This window comes from Capra hircus, chromosome 4 (genome assembly GCF_001704415.2).
Source record: "Capra hircus breed San Clemente chromosome 4, ASM170441v1, whole genome shotgun sequence".
NCBI classification, from domain to species: Eukaryota; Metazoa; Chordata; class Mammalia; order Artiodactyla; family Bovidae; genus Capra; species Capra hircus.
In genome coordinates, this window is record NC_030811.1 from 7755780 (window position 1) to 7773379 (window position 17600).

Consider the following 17600-nt stretch of genomic DNA (forward strand, 5'->3'; position numbering starts at 1 on the left):
TGGGAAAACTGGTCAACCACTTGTAAAAGAATGAAACTAGAACACTTTCTAACACCATACGCAAAAATAAACTCAAAATGGATTAAAGATCTAAACATAAGACCAGAAACTATAAAACTCCTAGAGGAGAACATAGGCAAAACACTCTCAGACATAAATCACAGCAGGATCCTCTATGTCCCACCTCCTAGAATATTGGAAATAAAAGTAAAAATAAACAAATGGAACCTAATTAAAATTAAAAGCTTCTGCACAACAAAGGAAACTCTAAGCAAGGTGAAAAGACAGCCTTCCGAATGGGAGAAAACAATAGCAAATGAAGCAACTGACAAACAACTAATCTCAAAACTATACAAGCAACTCCTGCAGCTCAATTCCAGAAAAATAAATGACCCAATCAAAAAATGGGCCAAAGAACTAAACAGACATTTCTCCAAGGAAGACATACGGATGGCTAACAAACACTTGAAAAGATGCTCAACATCACTCATTATCAGAGAAATGCAAATTAAGACCACAATGAGGTACCATTTCATGCCAGTCAGAATGGCTGCGATCCAAAAGTCTACAAGCAATAAATGCTGGAGAGGGTGTGGAGAAAAGGGAACCCTCTTACACTGGTGGTAGGAATGCAAACTAGTACAGCCACTATGGAGAACAGTGTGGAAATTCCTTTAAAAACTGGAAATAGAACTGTCTTATGACCCAGCAATCCCACTGCTGGGCATATACACGGAGGAAAACCAGAATTGAAAGAGACACGTGTACCCCAATGTTCATTGCAGCACTGTTTGTAATAGCCAGGACATGGAAGCAACCTAGAAGTCCATCAGTAGATGAATGGATAAGAAAGCTGTGGTACATATACACAATGGAGTATTACTCAGCCATTAAAAAGAATACATTTGAATAAGTTCTAATGAGGTGGATGAAACTGGGGCCTATTATACAGAGTGAAGTAAGTCAGAAAGAAAAACACCCATACGGTATACTAACGCATATATATAGAATTTAGAAAGATGGTAACGATAACCCTGTATGCAAACAGCAAAAGAGACACAGATGTATAGAACAGTCTTTTGGACTCTGTGGGAGAGGGAGAGTGTGGGATGATTTGGGGAAATGGCATTGAAACATGTATAATATCATATATGAAACAAATTGCCAGTCCAGGTTCAATGCATTTTACAGGATGCTTGGGGCTGGTGCACTGTGATGACCCAGAGGGATAGCATGGGGAGGGAGGGGGGAGGGGGGTTCAGGATGGGGAACACATCTACGCCCATGGTGGATTCATGTTGATGTATGGCAAAAAACGAATACAATATTGTAAAGTAATTAGACTTCAATTAAAATAAATAAATTTCTATTAAAAACTACAAAATAAAATAAAAAGCCCAAGAATAATTTTTAAATTGTGTTGAAAGTATAATACAGAAAACTCTGAGAAACTTCTGAGACTATGAAGCAAACAGAACTCTCCCATGTTTAGTGAAAATATGCATTAATTAGAGAACTTTCAGGTGTTCAAACTGGATTTAGAAAAGGCAGAGGAACCAGTGATCAAATTGCCAACATCTGTTGGATCACAGGAAAAGCAAGAGAATTCCAGAAAAACATCTACTTCTGCTTCATTGACCACACTAAAGCCTTTGACTGTTGTGTGGATCACAACAAACTGTGGAAAATTCTTAAAGAGATGGGAATACCAGACCACCTTACCTGCTGCCTGAGAAATTAGTATTCTGGTCAAGAAGCAACAGTTAGAACCGGACATGAAAACTGGTTCCGAATTGGGAAAGGAGTATGTCAAGGCTGTATATTGTCACCTTGCTTATTTAACTTATTTTCAGAGTACATCATGTGAAATGCCAGGCTGGATGTAGCACAAGCTTGAATCAAGATTGCTGGGAGAGTATTTGGTTCTCCCCAGAGATGCCCAGCCGGGGTGAGTGACCTGAGGACCTCGCTGGGCTGGTCCTTGCTGAAAGCTCGACCCTGCACAAGGAAGAGCTCAACAAAGATTAAAGAACAAAAAGTCGTTGTGGATGAACTTTCTAACCTGAAGAAGAACAGGAAAGTATATAGGCAGCAACAGAACAGCAACATATTCTTTCCTGCAGACTGAACAGAAATGCTTTCTGAAAGCAAAAATACATTCAATGAGCTAAGGAAAGAATATCAAGAAATAGAAAACTCAGAGAAGACCAAAATCAAGAAATAGCCAACTTGATTTTACATATCAATGTGTGGCATCTGTTGGGCAATAAGTTTTTCTGTTGAGCGTTTTGCAAAGATTTGAAAGAGTATTTACTGTGTAATCTTAAACGACGGGGCCCAATAGAAGTAAACAGTTGTCAAGGCCCAATGTTAACTACCAGTGTTTATTCTCTGGCCGTGTCCTTCACTTAAGAGATGTGTTGACTGCCCAGCCTAGGAAGATGAAAGAGGCAATGTACTCCTGTGGAATAGAGAAGTCTTTAGTGGGATCAAGGTCCAAGCCGAAGAGAATGATATGCAAATCATGTTTCATTATCTTTCATCTTGTAAGAATGAATCTGATATTTTGTTGCTCTTCTCAAAAGTCCAAGGTCCTTGTCCTTTTATTTATTATCAAGCATCTAGCCATTCTTTATGGTTTGGTAGGGACTTTCTTGGTCATCGTAGCTTGCTTTGGCATTTTAGGAACTTGGGCAAGAGTTTCTGCCTCTCTTTAGTTGGCACCCAAGCATCTGGAGTGGCCGGATCAGTGGCAGGAAGTTCCAGCATCTGGAATTTTCAGAATTGATCTCAAGTCTGTTTCCATTTCCAAATCTGTCGTTTTAAAGTTATATCCTTGGGAATACAATTCTGCGAGGGGGAGACGATATTAGAGAATGTGTTAATATCCTGACTGAGATTTCAGCACGCTTGCCAACATTTGTCTTGGTGGCAGCAAATGAAGCCAAACTATATCTTAAAGAATCTGTTGTCCCTTTAAATATGGCATTGCCACAAGCTGCGTTTGAGACCCATTGCAGCAGCATTTCCAGGAGTCCACTGACAAGAGACCCATCAGGTCTTTCTTACTGATGAACACATGAAAGAAGTAGTTCAGCAATTCATTGGTGTTCTGAGTATCACAGTCAAGAGATATGTCTTGTGTTTACCTAGGGATGAAAACCTGACACCAAGGGAAGTTTTGAAAACTAGTAATAGGAAAGCAAATGTTCCAATTCTCTTTTCTGGAGGGATTGATTCCATGGTCATCACAGCCCTTGTTGACCATCATATTTCTTTAGATGAACAAACTGATCTTCTTGAAGTACACCTGATTTACAACATTATATTAGTTTCAGGTGTAGGACACAGTGATTCAAAATTTTTGCACATTATTCTACTAACATTATAATGTCTTTTTAAATCAAATGTAAAAGCCTATTCTGATTTTGTTTTTTATTTCTTCTTATACTCATTTTGATACATTGTGTTTTTCAAGGAATTTTCCCACTAGACTTAAGCAGTTGAATTTATTTGCAGAAACAAAATAGTTTATCATCCTTTTGATATGATTAGGAACTATAGTAATAATTTCTCTGTGAACTCTGACATTGGCAATTTAATATTATTTCTTTTTGTTTGATCTACCTGTTTAGACATTTAACTTGACAAATTTTACAAAAATCTAATTTTGATTTTCTACTTCATATTTTCTGTGTTCTGTTTTATTGCACATTTTTTAAAATGTCTTTTGCACAGCAAAAGTTTTCAATTTCAAAAGAGTTCAACTTATCAATTGTTTCTTTCATAAATCATGCTTTTAGTTTTGTATCTAAAATGCCATCACCACATATAAGGTCACCTAGATTTCCTCCAATATTATCTTCTAATAAGAGTTTTACAGTTGTACATCTTTCAGTTCAGTTTAGTCGCTCAGTCCTGTCAGACTCTTTGTGACCCCATGAATCGCAGCATCTCAGGCCTCCCTGTCTATCACCAACTCCCAGAGTTCCCACAAACTCATGTTCAATGAGTCGGTAATGCCATTCAGCCATCTCATCCTCTGTGGTCCACTTCTCCTCTTACCCCCAATCCCTCCCAGCATCAGGGTCTTTTCCAATGAGTCAACTCTTCTCATGAGGTGGCCAAAGTATTGGAGTTTCAGGTTTAGCATCAGTTCTTCCAATGAACACCCAGGACTAGTCTCCTTTAGGATGGACGGATTGGATCTCCTTGCAGTCCAAGGGACTCGCAAGAGTCTTCGCAAACACCACAGTTCAAAAGCATCAATTCTTCAGCGCTTAGCTTTCTTCACAGTTCAACTCTCACATCCATACATGACCACTGGAAAAACCATAGTCTTGACTAGACAGACCTTTGTTGGCAAAGTAATGTCTCTTCTTTTTAATGCACTATCTAGGTCAGTCATAACTTTCCTTTCAAGGAGTAAGTGTCTTTTAATTTCATGGCTGCAATCACCATCTGCAATGATTTTGGAGCCCCAAAAAATAAAGTCTGACAGTTTCCACTGTTTCCCCATCTATTTGCCATGAAGTGATGGGACCAGATGCCATGATCTTCGTTTTCTGAATGCTGAGCTTTAAGCCAATTTTTTCACTCTCCTCTTTCACTTTCATCAAGAGACTTTTTAGTTCCTCTTCACTTTCTGCCATAAGGGTGGTGTCATCTGCATATCTGAGGTTATTGATATTTCTCCCGGCAATCTTGACTCCAACTTGTGTTTCTTCCAGCCCAGCGTTTCTCATGATGTCCTCTGCATAGAAGTTAAATAAGCAGGGTGACAATATACAGCCTTGACGAAACTCCTTTTCCTATTTGGAACCAATCTGTTGTTCCATGTCCAGTTCTAACCGTAGCTTCCTGACCTACATATAGGTTTCTCAAGAGGCAGGTCAGGTGGTCTGGTATTCCCATCTCTTTCAGAATTTTCAGCATTTTATTGTGATCCACACAGTCACAGACTTTGGCATAGTCAAAAAGCAGAAATAGATGTTTTACTGAAAATCTCTTCCTTTTTCGATGATCCAGCAGATGTTGGCAATTTGATCTCTGGTTCCACTGCCTTTTCTAAAACCAGCTTGAACTTCTGGAATTTCGTGGTTCACGTGTTGCTGAAGCCTGGCTTAAAGAATTTTGAGCATGACTTTACTAGCGTGTGAGATGAGTGCAATTGTGCGGTAGTTTGAGCATTCTTTGGCATTGCCTTTCTTTGGGATTGGAAGGAAAACTGACCTTTTCCAGTCCTGTGGCAACTGCTGAGTTTTCCAAATTGGCTGGCATATTGAGTGCAGCACTTTCACAGCATCATCTTTCAGGATTTGAAATAGCTCTGGAATTCCATCACCTCCACTAGCTTTGTTCATAGTGATGCTTCCTAAGGCCCACGTGACTTCACATTCCAGAATGTCTGGCTCTAGGGTAGTGATCACACCATCGTGATTATCTTGGTCATGAAGATCTTTTTTGTACAGTACTTCTGTGTATTCTTCCCACATCTTCTTAAAATCTTCTGCTTCTGTTAGGTCCATACCATTTCTGTCCTTTATCGAGCCCATCTTTGCATGAAATGTTCCCTTGGTATCTCTAATTTTCTTGAAGAGATCTCTAGTCTTTCCCATTCTTTTGTTTGCCTCTATTTCTTTGAACTGATTGCTGAGGAAGGCTTTCTTATCTCTCCTTGCTATTCTTTGGAACTTTGCATTCAAATGGGAATATCTTTCCTTTTCTCCTTTCCTTTTCGCTTCTCTTCTTTTCACAGCTATTATCTATGATCTATTTTGAATTGATTCATGTGAAAGGTATGAGGTCTGTGACTATGCTCTTTTTTCTTCTTTTTTGCATGTGCATGTCAAGCATCATTTATTGAAAAGTCTATGCTTTTAGACAGACTCACAGATATAAAATATAAAGTAGTGGATACATGGGGAGAGAGAAAAGGAGGAAATAGGGGTATCTCTTACATATGGGATTAAAAGATACAAAATATTATGAAGCAAATAAATAAGCAACAAAGATATATTGTACAGCACAGGGAATTGCAGCTATTATTTTGTAATAACCTTAAATGGAATATAATCTATAAAAAAGACTGATTCACTAAGCTGTACACTTGAAACTAATACAATATTGTAAATCAAGTATACTTTAATTTAAAAGTGAAAATAAATGAAAGTTTTCAAAAGACTATGTTTTTTCTATTAGATTATCTTTGCTTTTTTGTCAAAGATAAATGACATTTAAAATAACTGTCATTATGGTTGGATTTAGATATAGGTTTTCTAAAAAATATTTTTTTATTTGGCTGCAGTGGGATCTATAATTGTGGCATGCCAGGGTCTTTAGTTGTGGCATGTGAACTCTTAATTGTGGCATATGGGATCGAGTTCCCTGTCCAGAGACTGCTCCAGGCCCCTGCATTGAGAGCGGGATTTACGTCTACCTTTACCCTCTTGCTTCTGCTTTCTGTTTGCCCCATATTTTCATTGTTACTCTTTTTTTCATTCTTGTGTGTTGATCTCTTCAAAAGTATTCCATTTTCTCTCCTCTTTTGGTGTTTTTTTCTAGTGGCTGCTCTAGAAACTAAAATATTTATCCTTAATGTATTATTCTCTACCTTGAATTCATAGTAGACCACTTCAAAGAAGATATAAGAAACTTATGAAAGTGTACTTCATTTAGTCCCTACCCTTACTTTGTGATACTGTCATTTTTTACTTCTTTGTGGGTCAGAAACTCACAATAGGTCATTATTGTTTTGCCTTTGTCAATTTCATTTTTTTTGAGAAACTAAGCAATGATCAAAATAGTAGTCTTCCATGTTTCCCAAATGTTTAAAATTTCCATAAACTTTTATTCTTTCCTGTTGACCCAAAGTTCTATCTGGTATCATTCTCTTTAATCTTGAAGAATTTCTTTAACATTTCTTATATCTCAAGTTCTATGCAAATTCTCTCTGGTTTTCTATCTTAAAATGTCTTTCTTCAATTTTCATTTGTGATGGGTAGTTTTTCTGGGCCTATCTTTTATGTTTCTTCGCCATCTAAAACTTATTCCAGTGTTTTCTGGTTCAAGTGAGCTCTTAAAAGAAAGTAGCCATTTTTCCTATATTTTCCCCCTGTGTGTAATGTAGCTTTCCCTCTCCTCTAGTTGATTTTAAATTATTCTCTCCTGTCTCTCTATTTCTTTTTCTTAGTTTTCTGTAATTTGACTCCAAAGTGCCAGGATTTTGTTTTTCTTTCTATTTCCCACATAAAGTTCAGATTTTTGGATTTATGACTTGAAATTTTTCATCAAAATCTAAAAATTTTGGTCTTTATATCTTCAAATATTGTTTTTCCTCCCCATTGAGTCTGTTTTTCTCTTTCTGGGGTTCTAATTACTTTAGACGGCTTGATATTATTGCACTGATCATTAGTGCTGTGCTTGTCTATTTTTCATATTTTCCTTTTATGCTTTAGTCTTAGTTTCTCATGATCTGCCTTCAAGTTCACAGATTCTTTCTTTAATGTCAATATTCTATGAGGTCCATTGAGATTATAGTGCTAGAATTAATACTTTTGAATTTCTATTTCTCTAATGAACTCTTAACCCATTATATTTATTTTTCTATAAATCCTTTAGCACTTTTATAATAGCTAAAGTCCTAAGTTCAATGAATGAGTCATCTGTAGTTCTGCTTCTAATGTTTAATCTTTTGATTATGAGCCATATTTTCCTGACTCTTCATATATCATATAAATTTATATTACAGACAATAAAACTGAAGTCTAACAAGCAAGGGCAGCTGTGATGGCACACAAGTGCAGCCGAGAAGAGCTACCTCACGTCTGAGGTAAGGGGTGGTGGCCAGGAGAAGCTACCCCACACCCAAGTTCACGAGCAGCGGCCAGGAGGAGCTACCCCACGTCCGACATAAGAGCAGCAACTGCGCTTTGCTGGAGCAACTGTGAAGAGATATCCCACATCCAAGGTAAGAGAAAACCAAGCAAGATGGTAGGCACTGAGAGAGGGCATCAGAGGGCAGACAGACTGAAAACACGATCACAGACAACTAGCCAATCTGATCACATGGACCACAGCCTTGTCTAACTCAATGAAGCTAAGCTATGCCATGTGGGGCCACCCAAGATGTATGGGTCAAGTTGGAGAAGTTGGACAGAATGTGGTCCACTGGAGAAAGGAATGGCAAACGACTTCAGTATTCTTGCCTTGAGAACCCCATGAACAGTATGAAAAAGAAAAAACGATAGGACACTGAAAGATGAACTCCCCAGGTTGGTTGGTTGATTTAGTCACTAAGTCCTGTCCGACACTTGCGGCCCCTTGGACTGTAGCCCACCAGGCTCCTCTGTCCATGAGATTTTCCAGGCAAGAATACGGAAGTGGATTGCCAATTCCTCCTTCAGGGGATCTTCCCGACCCAGGAATCAAACCCAGGCCTCTTGCATTGCAGGCAGATTCTTTACAGACTGAGCTATGAGGGAAACCTGGTGCCCAATATGCTACTGGAGATCAGTGGAGAAATAACTCCAGAAAGAATGAAGGGATGGAGCCAAAGCAAAATAACACCCAGTTGTGGGTGGGACAGGTGATAGAAGCAATGTCCAATGCTGTAAAGAGCAATATTGCATAGGAACCTAGAATGCGAGGTTCATGAATCAAGGCAAGCTGGAAGTGGTCAAACAGGAGATGACAAGAGTGAACATCAACATTCTAGGAATCAGCGAACTACAATGGACTGGAATGGGTGAATTTAACTTAGATAACCATTATATCTAGTACTGTGGGCAGGAATCCCTTAGAAGAAATGGAATAACCATCATAGTCAACAAGAGAGTCCGAAATGCAGTACTTGGATGCAATCTCAAAAACTACAGAAAGATCTCTGTTCGATTCCAAGGCAAATCATTCAATATCACAGTAATCCAAGTCTATGCCCTGACCAGTAACACTGGAGAAACTGAAGATGAACAGTTCTATGAAGGCCTACAAGACCTTCTGGAACTAACAACCAAAATAGATGTCCTTTTCATTATAGGGGACTGGAATGCAAAAGTAGGAAGTCAAGAAACACCTGGAGTAACAGGCAAATTTGGCCTTGGAATACAGAATGAAACAAGGCAAAGGCTAATAGAGTTCTACTAAGACAACGCACTGGTCCTAGCAAACACCCTCTTCCAACAACAGAAGAGAAGACTCTACACATGGACATCACCAGATGGTCAACACCGAAATCAGATTGATTATATTCTTTGCAGCCAAGACGGAGAAGCTCTATACAGTCAGCAAAAATGAGATCGGGAGCTGACTGTGGCTCAGTTCAGTTCAGTTCAGTTGCTCAGTCGTGCCTGACTCTTTGAGACCCCACAAATCGCAGCACGTCAGGCCTCCCTGTTCCTCACCAACTCCCGGAGTTCACTCAGACTCACGTCCATTGAGTCAGTGATGCCATCCAGCCATCTCATCTTCTGTCGTCCACTTCTCCTTCTGCCCCCAATCCCTCCCAGCTTCAGAGTTTTTTCCAATGAGTCAACTCTTCCCATGAGGTGGCCCAAATACTGGAGTTTCAGCTTTAGCATCATTCCTTCCAAAGAAATCCCAGGGCTGATCTCCTTCAGAATGGACTGGTTGGATCTCCTTGCAGTCCAAGGGACTCTCAAAAGTCTTCTCCAACACCACAGTTCAAAAGCATCAATTCTTCAGCACTCAGCCTTCTTCACAGTCCAACTCTCACATCCATACATGACCACTGGAAAAACCATAGCCTTGACTAGACAGACCTTTGTTGGCAAAGTAATGTCTCTGATTTTGAATATGCTATCTAGTTTGGTCGTAACTTTTCTTCCAAGGAGTAAGCGTCTTTTAATTTCATGGCTGCAGTCACTATCTGCAGTGATTTTGGAGCCCAAAAAAATAAAGTCTGACACTGTTTCCACTGTTTCCCCATCTATTTCCCATAGAGTGATGGGACCGGATGCCATGATCTTCGTTTTCTGAATGTTGGGCTTTAAGCCAACTTTTTCAGTCTCTTCTTTCACTTTCATCAAGAGGCTTTTTAGTTCCTCTTCACTGTCTGCCATAAGGGTGGTGTCATCTGCATATCTGAGGTTATTGATATTTCTCCTGGCAATCTTGATTCCAGCTTGTGTTTCTTCCAGTACAGAGTTTCTCATGATGTACTCTCCATGTAAGTCAAATTAGCAGGGTGACAATATACAGATCATGAACTCCGTATTGCCAAATTCAGACGGAAATTGAAGAAAGTGGAGAAAACCACTAGACCAGTCAGGTATGACATAAATCAAATCTTTTATGAGGATAGAGTGGAACTGAGAAATAGATTTAAGGGACTAGATCTCACAGACTGAGTGCCTGATGAGCTATGGAATGAGGTTCATGACATTGTACAGGAGACAGGGATCAAGAAAATCCCCAAGAAAAAGAAATGCAAAAAAGCAAAATGGCTGTCTGAGAAGGCCTTACAAATAGCTGTGAAGAGAAGGGAAGCAAAAAACAAATGGGAAAATGAAAGATATACCCATTCGAATGCACACTTCCAAAGAATAGCAAGGATAGATAAGAAAGCCTTCCTCCGTGATCAATGCAAAGAAATAGAGGAAAACAAAAGAATGGGAAAGACTAGAGATCTCTTCAAGAAAATTAGAGATACCAAGGGAACATTTGATGCAAATATGAGCTGAATAAAGGACAGAAATGGTAAGGACATAGCAGAAGCAGGAGATATTAAGAACAAGTGGCAAAAATACACAGAAAAAAAACTGTACAAAAAAGGTCTTCACCACCCAGATAATCATGATGGTGTCATCATTCACCTAGAGCCAGACATCCTGGAATGTGGAGTCAAGTGGGCCTTGGAAAGCATCACTATGAACAAAGCTAGTGGAGGTGATGGAATTCCAGTTGAGCTATTTCAAATCCTGAAAGATGATGCTGTGAAAGTGCTGCACTCAATATGCCAACAAATTTGGAAAACTCAGCAGTGGCCACAGGACTGGAAAAGGTCACTTTTCACTCCAATCCCAAAGAAAGACAATGCCAAAGAATGCTCAGACTACCGCACAATTGCACTCATCTCACATGCTAGTAAAGTAATGCTCAAAATCCTCCAAGCCAGGCTTCAGCAATACATGAACCATAAAATTCCTGATGTTCAAGCTGGTTTTAGAAAATGCAGTGGAACCAAAGATCAAATTGCCAACATGTGCTGGATCATTGAAAAAGGAAGAGAGTTCCAGTAAAACACCTATTTCTGCTTTCTGGACTATGCCAAAGCCTGTGACTGTGTGGATCACAATAAATTGTGGAAAATTTTGAAAGAGATGGGAATACCAGACCACCTGACCTGCCTCTTGAGAAACCTGTATGCAGGTCATGAAGCAACAGTTAGAACTGGACATGGAACAACAGACTGGTTCCAAATAGTAAAAGGAGTTCGTCAAGGCTGTATATTGTCACTCTGCTTATTTAACTTATATGCAGAGTACATCATGAGAAGTGCTGGGCTGGAGGAAGCACAATCTGGAATCAAGATTGCTGGGAGAAATATCAATAACCTCAGATATGCAGATGACACCACCCTTATAGCAGAAAGTGAAGAAGAACTAAAGAGCCTCTTGATGAAAGTGAAAGAGGAGAGTGAAAAAGTTGGCTTAAAGCTCACCATTCAGAAAACTAAGATCATGGCATCTGGTCCCATCACTTCATGGCAAATAAATGGGGAAACAGTGGAAACAGTGACTGACGTCATTCTTCTGGGCTCCAAAATCACTGCAGATGGTGATTGCAGCCATGAAATTAAAAGACACTTACTTCTTTGAAGGACAGTTATGAACTACTTTGGCAGCATATTGAAAAGCACAGACATTACTTTGCCAACAAATGTCTGTCTAGTAAAGGCTATGGTTTTTCCAGTGGTCAGGTAAGGATGTGAGAGTTGCACTAAAAGAAAGCTGAATTTCCCCTATAGTCAGGAACAAGACAAGGGTGTCCACTTTCACCACTATTATTCAACATAGTTCTGGAAGTTTTGGGCATAGCAATCAGAGCAGAAAAAGAAATAAAAGGAATCCAAATTGAAAAAGAAAAAGTAAAACTCTGACTGTTTGCAGATAACATGATCCTCTACACAGGAAAATAAAGCCTCCACCAGAAAATTACTAGAGCTAATCAATGAATATAGTAAAGTTGCAGGATATAAAATCAACTCAGAAATCCGTTGCATCCCTGTACACTAATAATGAGAAAGTAGAAATAGAAATTAAGGAAACAATTCCATTCACCATTGCAACGAAAAGAATAAAATACTTAGGAATATTCCTACCTAAAGAAACTAAAGACCTATGTATCGAAAACTACAAAACATTGATGAAAGAAATCAAAGAGGACACTAATAGATGGAGAAATATACCATGTTCATGGATTGGAAGAATCAATTTAGTGAAAATGAGTATACTACCCAAAGCAATCTACAGATTCAATGCAATCCCTATCAAGCTACCAGCGGTATTTTTCACAGAACTTGAACAAATAATTTCAAGATTTGTATGGAAATACAAAAAAACTCAAATAGCCAAAGCAATCTTGAGAAAGAAGAATGGAACTGGAGGAATCAACCTGCCTGACTTCAGGCTCTACTACAAAGCCACAGTCGTCAAGACAGTATGGTACTAGCACAAAGACAGAAATATAGATCAATGGAACAAAATAGGAAGCCCAGAGATAAATCCACACACCTATGGACACCTTATCTTTGACAAAGGAGGCAAGAATGTACAATGGAGTAAAGACAATCTCTTTAACAAGTGGTGCTGGGAAAACTGGTCAGCCACTTGTAAAAGAATGAAACTAGATCACTTTCTAACACCATACACAAAAATAAACTCAAAATGGATTAAAGATCTAAACATAAGACCAGAAACTATAAAACTCCTAGAGGTGAACATAGGCAAAACACTCTCTGACATAAATCACAGCAGGATCCTCTATGACCCACCTCCCAGAATACTGGAAATAAAAGCAAAAATAAACAAATGGGATCTAATTAAAATTAAAAGCTTCTGCACAACAAAGGAAACTATAAGTTAGGTGAAAAGACAGCCTTCCGAAGGGGAGAAAACAATAGCAAATGAAGCAACTGACAAACAACTAATCTCAAAAATATACAAGCAACTTATGCAGCTCAACTCCAGAAAAATAAACGACCCAATCAAAAAGTGGGCCAAAGAACTAAATAGGCATTTCTCCAAAGAAGACATACAGATGGCTAACAAACACACGGAAAGATGCTCAACATCACTCATTATCAGAGAAATGCAAATCAAGACCACAACGAGGTACCATTTCACACCAGTCAGAATGGCTGCAATCCAAAAGTCTACAAGCAATAAATGCTGGGGAGGATGTGGAGAAAAGGGAACCCTCTTACACTGTTGGTGGGAATGCAATCTAGTACAGCCACTATGGAAAACAGTGTGGAGATTCCTTAAAAAATTGCAAATAGAGCTGCCTTATGACCCAGCAATCCCACTAATGGGCATACACACCAAGGAAACCAGAATTGAAAGAGATACATGTACCCCAATGTTCATTGCAACACTGTTTATAATAGCCAGGACATGGAAACAACCTAGAAGTCCATCAGCAGATGAGTGGATAAGAAAGCTGTGGTACATATACACAATGGAGTATTACTCAGCCATTAAAAAGAATACATTTGAATCAGTTCTAATGAGATGGATGAAACTGGAGCCAATTATACAGAGTGAAGTAAGCCAGAAAGAAAACCACCAATACAGTATACTGACACATATATATGGAATTTAGTAAGATGGTAATGATGACCCTGGATGCGAGACAGCAAAAGAGACACAGATGTATAGAACGGACTTTTGGGCTCTGAGGGAGAGGGAGAGGGTGGGATGATTTGGGAGAATGGCATTGAAACATGTATACTATCATGTAAGAAACGAAGTGCCCGTCTATGTTCGATACAGGATAGAGGATGCTTGGGGCTGGTGCATGGGGATGATCCAGAGAGATGATATGGTGTGGGAGGTGAGAGGGGGATTCAGGATTGGGAGCTTGTATACACCCGTGGTGGATTCATGTCAATGTATGGCAAAACCAATACAGTATTGTAAAGTAAAATAAAGTAAAAAAAAAAAAAAAGAAAAGAAAGCTGAGCACCTTAGAATTGATGATTTTGAACTGTGGTGTTTGAGAAGACTCTTAAGAGTCCCTTGAACTGAAAGGAAATCCAACCAGTCCATCCTAAAGGAGATCAGTCCTGGGTGTTCATTGGAAGGACTGATGTTGAAGCTGAAACTCCAATACTTTGGCCACCTGATATGAAGAGCTGACTCATCTGAAAAGACCCTGATGCTGGGAAAGACTGATGGCAGGAGGAGACAGGAACGACAGAGGATAAGATGGTTGGACGGCATCACTGACTCAATGGACACGGGTTTGGGTAGACTCTGGGAGTTGGTGATGGACAGGGAGGCCTGGCATGCTGTGGTTCATGGGGTCACAAAAAGTTGGACTTGACTGAGTGACTGAACTGAACTGAACTAAAAGCTTATGTTTCCCCTGGTTTGGCTTAATTTCTGGATAGTGCAAGTTAATTTATCTGTTTACTGATTACAGTGATCACATCATTGGCTCCAAAACTTGAATTGAAATGAGAATGAACCACATTAAATCGATTAATTTCACTCCTGATTCACACTATGCATAACAATCTCCTATCTATCCTGTATATATTTTTTAATCTAGCCAACATCTGAACTGAGAAAAGTCTAAGGCTCCTATTTTAAATGGTTTGACTTCACTAGCAGGGCCTAATAGAAGAATTTCTCATTATTTTCCTGGCCCTTTTCCACTGCTGCTTTCTTAGGAAAAAAAAATACTGTGATGGGAAAGGAAGGAGCTTTCAAGATAGACAATTTAGCGTTTCCTTAAGATCATATGGATTCCAATCTATTTCGATAGCCCATTTTGTTGTAAAATGATCATCTAATTTTGCCTCCACTTTGCCAATAGTGTCTATAACAAGCCAACACCTGCAAATGTTTGTATCCAGACCAAGCACCCTAGGTATAAAAGACTCCTCAGCTCTCTCCTCACTTACAAAAGGCTGTTTATATCCAGAATTCAGTTCCTCAATGCTTCCTTGCTTCAATCATCCTTTGACACAGAGAACTTATATTTTCATTCTGTCCAATTCTTGTTGTCAGTGTAGAAGCTGAAGGTTTTTGAATCTTTCTCCAACTTAACCAGAAGTAAGTATCATATTCTTTGTTCTGGGGCAGGAGACACTCTGGAATTATTTTATATGGAAGAAATGCCACAGGGTAAGAAGTAATTGACGTTTAGATCCCTAAGCTCTTCTATAAAGAGACTGGGGCCTTGGGGTCCTACAAGATATTTGGTGTCAGGGGCCCCTGCTGGAGAGTACAGCACATTAGTCACAACAGGAGGGAGGTTTTGTAAAAGAAACACTTTAAGCCCACAAAGAATGTTCCTGTTTCTTTAAGTCATCACCACGTAACCCTTTCTCTGGGCTTTCCAGGCCTGAAGTCTCAAAGACTTCCTCTATGCACAGTGGAAGGAAACTGGGTGCCCGACTCACAACCTAAGAGAAAGCAGAGATCAGGGCCTTCTTGGATCACCAGTGAGAGCCTGTCACCAGGAAAGGCGAGCCCCACAGGGAGCAGGAGCTACAACCAACCAGAAGGAACATGGTTCTGAGAGCATTTACTGTCTGAGCACCCGGGCTCCACCAGGCACCTTTCAGTAACAGCCAGACCCATTAAGATGGGGTGTCCGGATTTGTGAAGATGTTCAAAGTTTCCAATAGAGGAAGTTCAAAAAAGGTTTATGAGCATGGTCCCCAGTCTGGAGGGCCCACATGTCTGTCTCCTTCCACACTTCCCCAATACAGTAAGAAAAGTCTGTACTGGAACCATGTCCAGGAGTAAAATGCATTTTAAAAGGCATTCAACATTGCTCAAACTGCACGTTCAGCACAGGCAAATGATCTTTCCTGTGGCCCCAAAACAGTCTAACTTCAGAGCAAGTTACAGTGTGCTGAGTCAGGAAACCATCAGAATTCAACCCCGCCCCAGATTCCCCCTCTCCTCTCTGTCCACAGTAAGGGGACCCTCAAGAGACTAAAGAGGTTAAGAACCAGGTCTTCAACCCCTCCTGCTCATGAGCCCTGACACATTGGCTCCCTAATTCAAGTCTCTCCTACCCCTGCTGTAGGAACACCTCAGTTTTCTCATCTGTACAAGGAAGGGGTCCTAATAAATGGCTCATTTCCAAACTCTGATGTGTGGACTGATAATATCAGATACATCGGATTCATAAATCAGAATTTCTGAGCAAGGTCCCCCCAGAATTGACATTTTTAAAGAATACTCAAGCAATTCTAAAAAATAACACATTTGAGGGGCACTGAGCTACATGAACTTTGAACTTGCAGAGTATTCAGAATACAGGAACCAACATTTTTTACAATAATTAAAAACAATTTGTCACCCCAGATTTCACTAGGAGCTTACCTCCTTCTTAAAAATTATTTTAAGTTGATTTTAACCTGCATTTCAAACTATATGAAAATTCCAGTGACCTCCTCTAGAGTTCTATGGATTACCTGTAGCACTCTTTCATTTCCATTTTTGACGAGGACCTCTTGCTTTAGCTAGCCTTCTTCTTGGGTTTGAATCTTGTGGCTGTTTCTTCATTTCTGCTCTGGTGACAATTATGGAAGTTTGTTGATGTCTAGACACAAAATAGCTACCCATATCATGTGAGTTGCCCCAGGGTAAATTTTACTGAAAGCTTTGATGGGGTGGGCAGTAGGAGAGTTACTGCAGAAACACGAATAGTTTCGGCTTGAGTTCTAGAAAAACCTGTCCTCTGAGTCCTTTGGCCAGAGAGGGGTGATTGAGCTAGCCTCTCCCTTTACTTTTCCTTCATTGTTGGAGCCAATGCAGGCTGAACACAATTGCCTATAGGAAGCGGGGGGGGGGGGGGGGGAGGGCGACATGAAGAGGTAGAGTTTGAAATGGACGGTAAAGCACAGACAGGACTCTGGCAGAAATGTGGGGCGGGATGAAGGGTCCTAGGAGGGAAAGCACGAGGTGGGTTGGGAAAGGCACTGAAATCTTCTGCCACTGGAATGGCTGACTGGGGAGGGGATTCACTGGAAATGAGGGTGGAGAAGTAGGCTGAGGAGAGACTGTGCTCTGGGATGCAGGTGCTCACAAGATCAGGCAAATGATCACAGAATTTTAATTGTATTAAATGATGTTTGAGTGTAATCACATTACTTTGAGAAGCCTCAGGTTTGAGGGCAAGAACATAAAGAGCTAGCGGGCAACATCCCAGTCTCCCCATACTTAGACATATCAGGATAAGCCAAACTATGTGGATTTCTGAGAGCAGAAGCTCTTGAGATCAGTTTAGGAAATATGTTTTTTTCCCAATTTTCTTCCTGTTTGTCTCCCAGGCCAGCAATCCTAAGGTAGGTTCTAAGTCAGTGAGCAAACCTTCTTCTTCTCATGGTTTTCCATAGC

The 17600-nt window shown here is 39.9% G+C and overlaps 1 pseudogene; it reads left to right on the plus strand.

The window, feature by feature from the left end:
- On the plus strand, positions 2246–3493 carry LOC102171216 (annotated as a pseudogene).